Source organism: Hyperoodon ampullatus, assembly GCF_949752795.1.
Source record: "Hyperoodon ampullatus genome assembly, chromosome: 2".
Lineage (NCBI taxonomy): Eukaryota > Metazoa > Chordata > Mammalia > Artiodactyla > Ziphiidae > Hyperoodon > Hyperoodon ampullatus.
The window spans coordinates 172,939,642-172,949,423 of NC_136915.1; positions in this window are offsets into that span (position 1 = coordinate 172,939,642).

The window sequence follows — 9,782 nt, forward strand, 5'->3', positions numbered from 1 at the left end:
AAAACATATAGTAAAAATAACATATTCTAGTAATAGAAAAAAAGTTCTGGCAAGACACATTAAAACCTTACAGTATATAATTCAACAATAAAAATATAATTAATTCAATTAAAAAATAGGCAAAGGATTTGACATATGTATGAATATTAGTCAGTCATAAAAAAGAAGGGAATCTTGCCATTTGCTACAACATGGCTGGACCTTGAGGGCATTACGTTAAGTGAAAAAAAATCAGATGAAGAAAGACAAGTCCTGTATGATCTCACTTATTTGTGGAATCTAAAAATAGAAATAAAAAATTTTAAAAATCCCCAACCCTGAACTCATAGATACAGAGAACAGATTGGTGGTTGCCAGAGGTGGGAGGTGGGCGGGAGTGGGTGAAGTGGGTTAAGGGGGTCAAAAAGTATAAACTTCCAGTTATAAAATAAGTCATGAGGATATAATGTACAGAATGGTGACTATAGTTAATATAATACTGTGTTGTATGTTTGAAAGTTGCTAAGAGAATAGATCTTAAAAGTTCTCATCACAAGAAAAAAATGTAACTGTGTGCAGTGATAGAAATTAAGTAGCCTGGGGTAATCATTTTACCATACATACATATCTCAAATCTTTATGCTGTGCACCTGAAACTAATATAATATTATGTGTAAAATAAGCATAATACAAAATATACAGTTAGAAGGAGCAGCAAGAAATATGAAAATCTGAAGGAAGGAGAAATTACTTCAGAATAGTGGGATTAGGGAAGGTTTCATTGGAAGAGTTAGCATATGAGTTGGGCCTTTTAAAGATAGCAATTTGATATGTGTGAAAGGAGGAGGCAGTATGCTAGGCAAGGGAACAACATAGATTTAAAAAAAGAGCAAGGAATTGTGAGATGGGGTCAAAGAATGGTGTTTAGTTTCACTTGGAGGATGGTAGAAGGTAATTTCAGAAGGTAGGTTTGGGCCAGTTTGTAGAAGACCTTGAGTATGAGGTTAAAATGCACATATTACTTTGGATTAGGAGAGAAGGATGTGTATGCTATTTTATGGTGTGAGTGAAATGACCTCACCCACAGCGTTAGTCAGGAGGGTCCCAGTTATGTCTCTTACGTTGTTAAGAGACGACATTTAAATTTCAGTGGCTTAAGAAAACAAAAGTCAAAAGTTTATTTTTATTTATGCAAATTCTGCCTTGGATTTGGGCAATTCTCCAGGACACTTATCCTCTGTGTGTTGGTTGGCTCCGCAGTCTGGTCTCTGTGGACCCTGTGGCACCTCCATGTTAACACAGGCTTCCACAATGGCTGTTGCAAGAAAAAAGTTCTGAAAGGTTACCCATCTGGAACTAAGTTACTTTGTTCTAGATGCCACACACGCACTGCTTCTGCTTACAGCTCATTGGCCAGACGAGTACCGTGGCCCTTCCTAATGCAAGCGGGGCCTGGGAAGTATGGTTTCTGTGTGTCTGGAAATGGGGAGGACATGGATACTGAGGAGCCCTAGTAATGTCCACCACACCCAGACTTGCAGAAAATCACTGTGATTCAGAACAAGATTGTATTTACAAACAAAATAGAGATACGTAAGTTTTCTAGTACTCTATTAACAGAAATTTCCCCATCTGTTGCATTTACAACTTTCAAATGAAGGAAATATTGTTTACGGTTTATCCACCCACAACACATAATGAGAGGAAGATAGCTACTTATTTCTGTAGTCTGTCTGTTATTATCTCTAGGGCAGCATAAATTGGTGTATGTTGTATGGGGCATAAGCTCTGCCGACACACAGCTGACACCTCACTTGGCTTCAGCTGCAAGCTGCAGTCTAGCCATTATAGACCACATCTTCCAAAGGACGCCTCCTCATCAGAATGTGATGAGAGAGAAAGCCATGCTTAGGGAAAGAAGAACACTTATGTAATGTGTATACACACAGTCTCCTGTATGTGGTGTGAACATGTTACACGATCTACATAAATGGAAGATATTTTGAGAATGGAATGTAGAGCTAGTATGGCTTAGTCAAAAGTAGTACCTGAGCTTTGGAGTCAGAGATCAATAAGCTACAATCCTAACTTTATGAACTAATTGCTCTGTGACTTCGAGCCTCAGTTTCTCATCTTTTTTTTTTCACACACACACTGTATTTTATTTTTACAAGAGACAAATAAACTGACACCAACCATTGTAAATGGATGACTGCAACAAAAGCAACAATTATTGCAATTACCAAACACGAAACACACTCATACTGTGTCATAATATTGACATTCAGTCCAGTAATCCTCCACTGTAACAACAGCTCCTTTACTTTGCAGTGAAAATTGATTTGTATATTTTTTGCCTCTGAGTCCTTGTGGGATTTTTTTTTATTCAAACAGAAAGTCACAAAAATTATAATCATCCTCATCAGTTCACTCAGTCCCATGTAATTAATTTTTTTAATCTTGATCTTTTGTTAGCACTTTTATGAATTCATCAGTTTTCCATTAGAGTTCTGAAAATGCTTATTCATTCAGTTCAGCACTATAGTCAGTTACCAGAAACCTGTACTTGTCAGAGTGTTTTCCATGAATTCCTTGAAGATGAAACCCTTTTATAGGAACATTTTTGCAAAAGCATCAGAGTACACCCAGAACTGTCTGTAAATGACAAAAGACTTAAAAATGACCATGGTTAAAGATTTGATGAAAGTTCATAATAATGCAATTGACAAGGAAATTTACTTATTTCTGAGATATACATTTTAAAGTAATTACTAGAATTATGGCTTATAATACCAGAACATATAAGATTTTTAGGAATTTCATGTAATGTCTAAAACATTTATATTACCATAGTTCCATACAAGTAACCCAAAGAAAATTTAGTATTAGTTGTTTGTTTGTCTGTTTGTTTTTTTATACTGCAGGTTCTTATTAGTCATCAATTTTATACACATCAGTGTATACATGTCAATCCCAATCGCCCAATTCAGCACACCACCATTCCCACCCCACCACAGTTTTCCCCCCTTGGTGTCCATACGTTTGTTCTCTGCATCTGTGTCTCAACTTCTGCCCTGCAAACCGGTTCATCTATACCATTTTTCTAGGTTCCACATACATGCGTTAATATACGATATTTGTTTTTCTCTTTCTGACTTACTTCACTCTGTATGACAGTCTTTAGATCCATCCACGTCTCAACAAATGACTCAATCTCGTTCCTTTTTGTGGCTGAGTAATATTCCATTGTATATATGTACCACATCTTCTTTATCCATTCCTCTGTCGATGGGCATTTAGGTTGCTTCCATGACCTGACCATTGCAAATAGTGCTGCAATGAACATAGCAGTGCATGTGTCTTCTCGAATTATGGCCTTCTCTGGGTATATGCCCAGTAGTGGGATTGCTGGATCATATGGTAATTCTATTTCTAGTCTTTTAAGGAACCTCCACACTGTTCTCCACAGTGGCCGCACCAATCCACATTCCCACCAACAGTGCAAGAGGGCTCCCTTCTCTCCACACCCTCTCCAGCACCCGTTGTTTGTGGATTTTCTGATGATGCCCATTCCAGCTGGTGTGAGGTGATACCTCATTGTAGCCTTGATCTGCATTTCTCTAATAATCAGTGATGTTGAGCAGCCCTTCATGTGCTTCTTGGCCATCTGTATGTCTTCTCTGGAGAAATGTCCACCGAGGTCCTCTGCCCGTTTCTGGATTGGGTTGCCTGCTGCTTTAATATTGAGCTGCATGAGCTGTTTATGTATTTTGGAGATTAATCCTTTGTCCATTCATTCATTTGCAAATATTTTCTCCCATTCTGAGGGTTGTCTTTTCATCTTATTTATGGTTTCCTTTGCTATGCAAAAGCATTGAAGTTTCATTAGGTCCCATTTGTTTAGTTTTGTTTTTATTTCCATTACTCTAGGAGGTGGATCAAAAAAGATCTTGCTGTGATTTATGTCAAAGAGTGTTCTTCCAATGTTTTCCTCTAAGAGTTTTATAGTGTCCGGTCTCGAATCCATTTTGAGTTTATTTTTGTGTATGGTGTTAGGGAGCGTTCTGATTTCATTCTTTTACATGTAGCTGTCCAGTTTTCCCAGCACCACTTATTGAAGAGACTGTTTTTTCTCCATTGTATATCTTTGCCTCCTTTGTCATAAATTAGTTGACCATAGGTGCGTAGGTTTATCTCTGGGCTTTCTATCTTGTTCCATTGGTCTATATTTCTGTTTTTGTGCCAGTACCATATTGTCTTGATTACTGTAGCTTTGTAGTATAGTCTGAAGTCAGGGAGTCTGATTCCTCCAGCTCCGTTTTTTCCCCTAAAAACTGCTTTGGCTATTCGGGATCTTTTGTGTCTCCATACAAATTTTAAGATGATTTGTTCTAGTTCCGTAAAAAATGCCAGTGGTAATTTGATAGGGATTGAATTGAATCTGTAGATTGCTTTGGGTAGTATAGCCATTTTCACAATATTGATTCTTCTAATCCAAGAACATGGTATATCTCTCCAACTGTTGGTATCATCTTTAATTTCTTTCATCAGTGTCTTATAGTTTTCTGCATACAGGTCTTTTGTCTCCCTAGGTAGGTTTATTCCTAGGTATTTTATTCTTTTTGTTACAATGGTAAATGGGAGTGTTGCTATAATTTCTCTTTCAGATTTTTCGTCATTAGTGTATAGGAATGCAAGAGATTTCTGTGCCTTAATTTTGTATCCTGCAACTTTACCAAATTCATTGATTACCTCTAGTAGCTTTCTGGTGGCATCTTTAGGATTCTCTATGTATAGTATCATGTCATCTGCAAACAATGACAGTTTTACTTCTTCTTTTCCAATTTGTATTCCTTTTATTTCTTTTTCTTCTCTGATTGCCATGGCTAGGACTTCCAAAACTATGTTGAATAATAGTGGCAAGAGTGGACATCCTTGTCTCATTCCTGATCTTAGAGGAAATGCTTTCAGTTTTTCACCATTGAGAATGATGTTTGCTGTGGGTTTGTCATATATGGCCTTTATTACGTTGAGGTAGGTTCCCTCTATGCCCACTTTCTGCAGGGTTTTTATCATAAATGGGTGTTGAATTTTGTCGAAAGCTGTCTCTGCATCTATTGAGAAGATCCTATGGTATTTCTCCTTCAATTTGTTAATATGGTGTATCACATTGATTGATTTGTGTATATTGAAGAATCCTTGCATCCCTGGGATAAATCCCACTTGATCATGGTGTATGCTCCTTTTAATGTGTTGTTGGATTCTGTTTGCTAGTATTTTGTTGAGGATTTTTGCATCTATATTCATCAGTGATATTGGTCTGTAATTTTCTTCTTTTGTAGTATCTTTGTCTGGTTTTGGTATCAGGGTGATGATGGCCTCATAGAATGAGTTTGGGAGTGTTCCTTCCTCTGCAATTTTTTGGAAGAGTTTGAGAAGGATTGGTGTTAACTCTTCTCTAAATGTTTGATAGAATTCACCTGTGAAGGCATCTGGTCCTGGACTTTTGTTTGCTGGAAGATTTTTAATCACAGTTTCAATTTCATTACTTGTGATTGGTCTGTTCATATTTTCTGTTTCTTCCTGGTTCAGTCTTGGAAGTTTATACCTTTCTAAGAATTTGTCCATTTCTTCCAGGTTGTCCAATTTATTGACATAGAGTTGCTTATATTAGTCTCTTAGGATGCTTTGTATTTCTGCGGTGTCTGTTGTAACTTCTCCTTTTTCATTTCTAATTTTATTGATTTGAGTCCTCTCCCTCTTTTTCTTCGTGAGTCTGGCTAATGGTTTATCAATTTTGTTTATCTTCTCAGAGAGCCAGCTTTTAGTTTTATTGATCTTTGCTATTGTTTTCTTTGTTTCTATTTCATTTATTTCTGCTCTGATCTTGATGATTTCTTTCCTTCTGCTAACTTTTTTTTCTCTAGTTCCTTTAGGTGTAAGGTTAGATTGTTTATTTGAGATTTTTCTTGTTTCTTGAGGTAGGCTTGTATAGGTATAAACTTCCCTCTTTGAACTGCTTTTGCTGCATCCCATAGGTTTTGGATAATCGTGTTTTCATTGTCATTTGTCTCTAGGTATTTTTTGATTTCCTCTTTGATTTTTCAGTGGTGTCTTGGTTATTTAGTAACGTATTGTTTAGCCCTCATGTGTTTGTGTTTTTTACGTTTTTTTCCCTGTAATTCATTTCTAATCTCGTAGCATTGTGGTCAGAAAAGATGCTTGATATGATTTCAATTTTCTTAAATTTACTGAGGCTTGATTTGTGACCCAAGATGTGATCTATCCTGGAGAATGTTCCGTGCGCACTTGAGAAGAAAGTGTAATCTGCTGTTTTTGGATGTAATGTCCTATAAATATCAATTAAATCTATCTGGTCTGTTGTGTCATTTAAAGCTTGTGTTTCCTTATTTATTGTCATTTTGGATGATCTGTCCCTTGGTGTAAGTGTTAAAATCCCCCACTATTATTTTGTTACTGTTGATTTCCTCTTTTACAGCTGTTAGCAGTTGCCTTATGTATTGAGGTGCTCCTATGTTGGGTGCATATATATTTATAATTGTTATATCTTCTTCTTGGATTGATCCCTTGATCATTATGTTGTGTCCTTCCTTGTCTCTTGTAACATTCTTTATATTAAAGTCTACTTTATCAGATATGAGTATAGCTTCTCCAGCTTTCTTTTGATTTCCATTTGCATGGAATATCTTTTTCCACCCCCTCAGTTTCAGTCTGTGTGTGTCCCTAGGTCTGAAGTAGGTCTCTTGTAGGCAGCATATGTATGGGTCTTGTTTTTGTATCCATTCAGCAAGCCTGTATCTTTTGGTTGGAGCATTTAATCCTTTCACATTTAAGGTAATTATCGATATGTATGTTCCTGTGACCATTTTCTTAATTGTTTTGGGTTTGTTTTTGTAGGTCCTTTTCTTCTCTTGTGTTTCCCACTTAGAGAAGTTCCTTTATCATTTGTTGTAAAGCTGGTTCGGTGGTGCTGAATTCTCTTAGCTTTTGCTTGTCTGTAAAGCTTTTGATTTCTCCATCAAATCTGAATGAGATCCTTGCTGGGTAGAGTAATCTTGGTTGTAGGTTCTTCCCTTTCATCGCTTTAAGTATATCGTGCCACTCCATTCTGGCTTGTAGAGTTTCTGCTGAGAAATCAGCGTTAACCTTATGGGAGTTCCCTTGTATGTTATTTGTCGTTTTTCCCTTGCTGCTTTCAATAATTTTTCCTTGTCTTTAATTTTTGCCAATTTGATTACTATGTGTCTTGGCGTGTTTCTCCTTGGGTTTATTGTGTATGGGACTCACTGTGCTTCCTGGACTTGGGTGGCTATTTCCTTTCCCGTGTTAGGGAAGTTTTCGACTATAATCTCTTCAAATATTTTCTCTGGTCCTTTCTCTCTCTCTTCTTCTTCTGGGACCCCTATAATTAGAATGTTGTTGCATTTAATGTTGTCCCAGAGGTCTCTTAGGCTGTCCTCATTTCTTTTCATTCTTTTTTCTTTATTCTGTTCCACAGCAGTGAATTCCACCTTTCTGTCTTCCAGGTCACTTATCCGTTCTTCTGCCTCAGTTATTCTGCTATTGATTCCTTCTAGTGTAGTTTTCATTTCAGTTATTGTATTGTTCATCTCTGTTTGTTTGTTCTTTAATTCTTCTAGGTCTTTGTCAAACATTTCTTGCATCTTCTCGATCTTTGCCTCCATTGTTTTTACGAGGTCCTGGATCATCTTCAGTATCATTATTCTGAATTCTTTTTCTGGAAGGTTGCCTATCTCCACTTCATTTAGTTGTTTTTCTGGGGTTTTATCTTGTTCCTTCATCTGGTACATAGCCCTCTGCCTTTTCATCTTGTCTCTCTTTCTTTGAATGTGGTTTTTGTCCCACAGGCTGCAGGGTTGTAGTTCTTCTTGCTTCTGCTGTCTGCCCTCTGGTGGATGAGGCTATCTAAGATGCTTGTGTAAGTTTCCTGATGGGAGGGACTGGTGGTGGGTAGAGCTGACTGTTACTCTGGTGGGCAGAGCTCAGTAAAACTTTAATCCACTTGACTGCTGATGGGTGGGGCTGGGTTCCCTCCCTGTTGGTTGTTTGGCCTGAGGCAACCCAATACTGGAGCCTACCTGGGCTCTTTGGTGGGGCTAATGACAGACTCTGGGAGGGCTCGCGCCAAGGAGTACTTCCCAGAACTTCTGCCACCAGTGTCCCTGTCCCCACGGTGAGCCACAGCCCCCACCCCACCCCCCCGCCTCGGCAGGAGACCCTCCATCAGTAGCAGGTAGGTCTGGTTCAGTCTCCCATGGGGTCACTGCTCCTTACCCTGGGTCCCAATGCGCACACTACTTTGTGTGTGCCCTCCAAGAGTGGAGTCTCTGTTTACCCCAGTCCTGTAGAAGTCCTGCAATCAGTTCCCACTAGGCTTCACAGTCTGATTCTCTAGGAATCTAGTAAAATCAAATCCCATAACTGCGATTGCGCCGCTCCTACCATCTCACTGTGGCTTCCCCTTTGTCTTTGGATATGGGGTATCTTTTTTGGTGAGTTCCAGTGTCTTCCTGTCGATGATTGTCCAGCAGCTAGTTGTGATTCTGGTGTTCTCGCAAGAGGGAGTGAGAGCGCATCCTTCTACTCCGCCATCTTGGTTCCTCTCCCAGATGATTCTTTAGTACACTAAAGTGGCTGAAATTAACTCGAGATCTTAAACTTTCAGATCAAAAGTTTCTCTAGTCTTTCCCTAGAATGAATTAACTTTTATGATTTGTCAACTCAGTTTAATGAAATAATTTTTCTTCCCCTCTCTTCCTCTCTCTAGGTGAAGCAGCATATGGCGAATTTAACCTCATGTGCGAAGTTTCTTAGGAAGTTTCATGCAGACTTAAAGCGCTTAATGTTTCTTTATGGAAAGTTTCCCAGAATATTAGACAGTTTTCTTTCCTTGCTTGCATGTTTACAGAATTGAGATGGATTGTTACTGCATTTCTTGGAAGATGAGATTGCTCGATATGTTTATATATATTTTTGTATTTTGAAGCCATTTTCATAGAGACATGTCATTCATTATTATCAAAGAAGTTTTGTTCCATCAATTCCAAATAGTTTGCCAATGGTGCTTCTTAAAGAGGAGTGGGTACCAGTTTTAGATTGCCCATTGGCATTTGAAAGTACTCAGGTACGTGTTTTTATTTACTGAAAACCACTGTGCTGGGGAGAGGTGTCATGCCTCCACGGCTGCTGCCTTAGCCTGTGTTAAGGGCTTGGCTACTGTTACAGCGCACCTGAATAAATCTTGCCGAGACAAACAAACAGTGATGAAACACAAATGGAGCATCCCACTCATGGTCCATTTATGTCTGACAGTCCTGGGTGTTGTTGATCCAACACAGGGCAAGACTATTTCTTATAAAGAACTTTAAAAAAAGCTTTTGAAGTCTAAAGTGATAATTATCTAGAACAAAGGAAGTTCATAAAACTTCCTGAATTTGATTTAATCAAGGAAGTTCATAAAATTTTCTGAATTTGATTTCCCCAGCTAGGTGGACACTGTATAATCAGTTTCCTCCACTCAAAATACATAGACACAAGCACACTTTTTTTTTTTTTTTTACCCCAAAATGGGATTGCGAAGAAAGAAGAGAAAGGAGGGGATTTTGTGTGTAATTTGTTTCTGGTGTTCTTTTCTAAGTTAAGTTAATGCAGATATGGACCAGTTTAAACCAGGGCCCAAATCCATCTCCCAGCCACTCTCTCTAGCTTTTTTTCTAATGCTACTCTCAACAATGAACTAAGCCTTCCTCAACTGCTTCAGA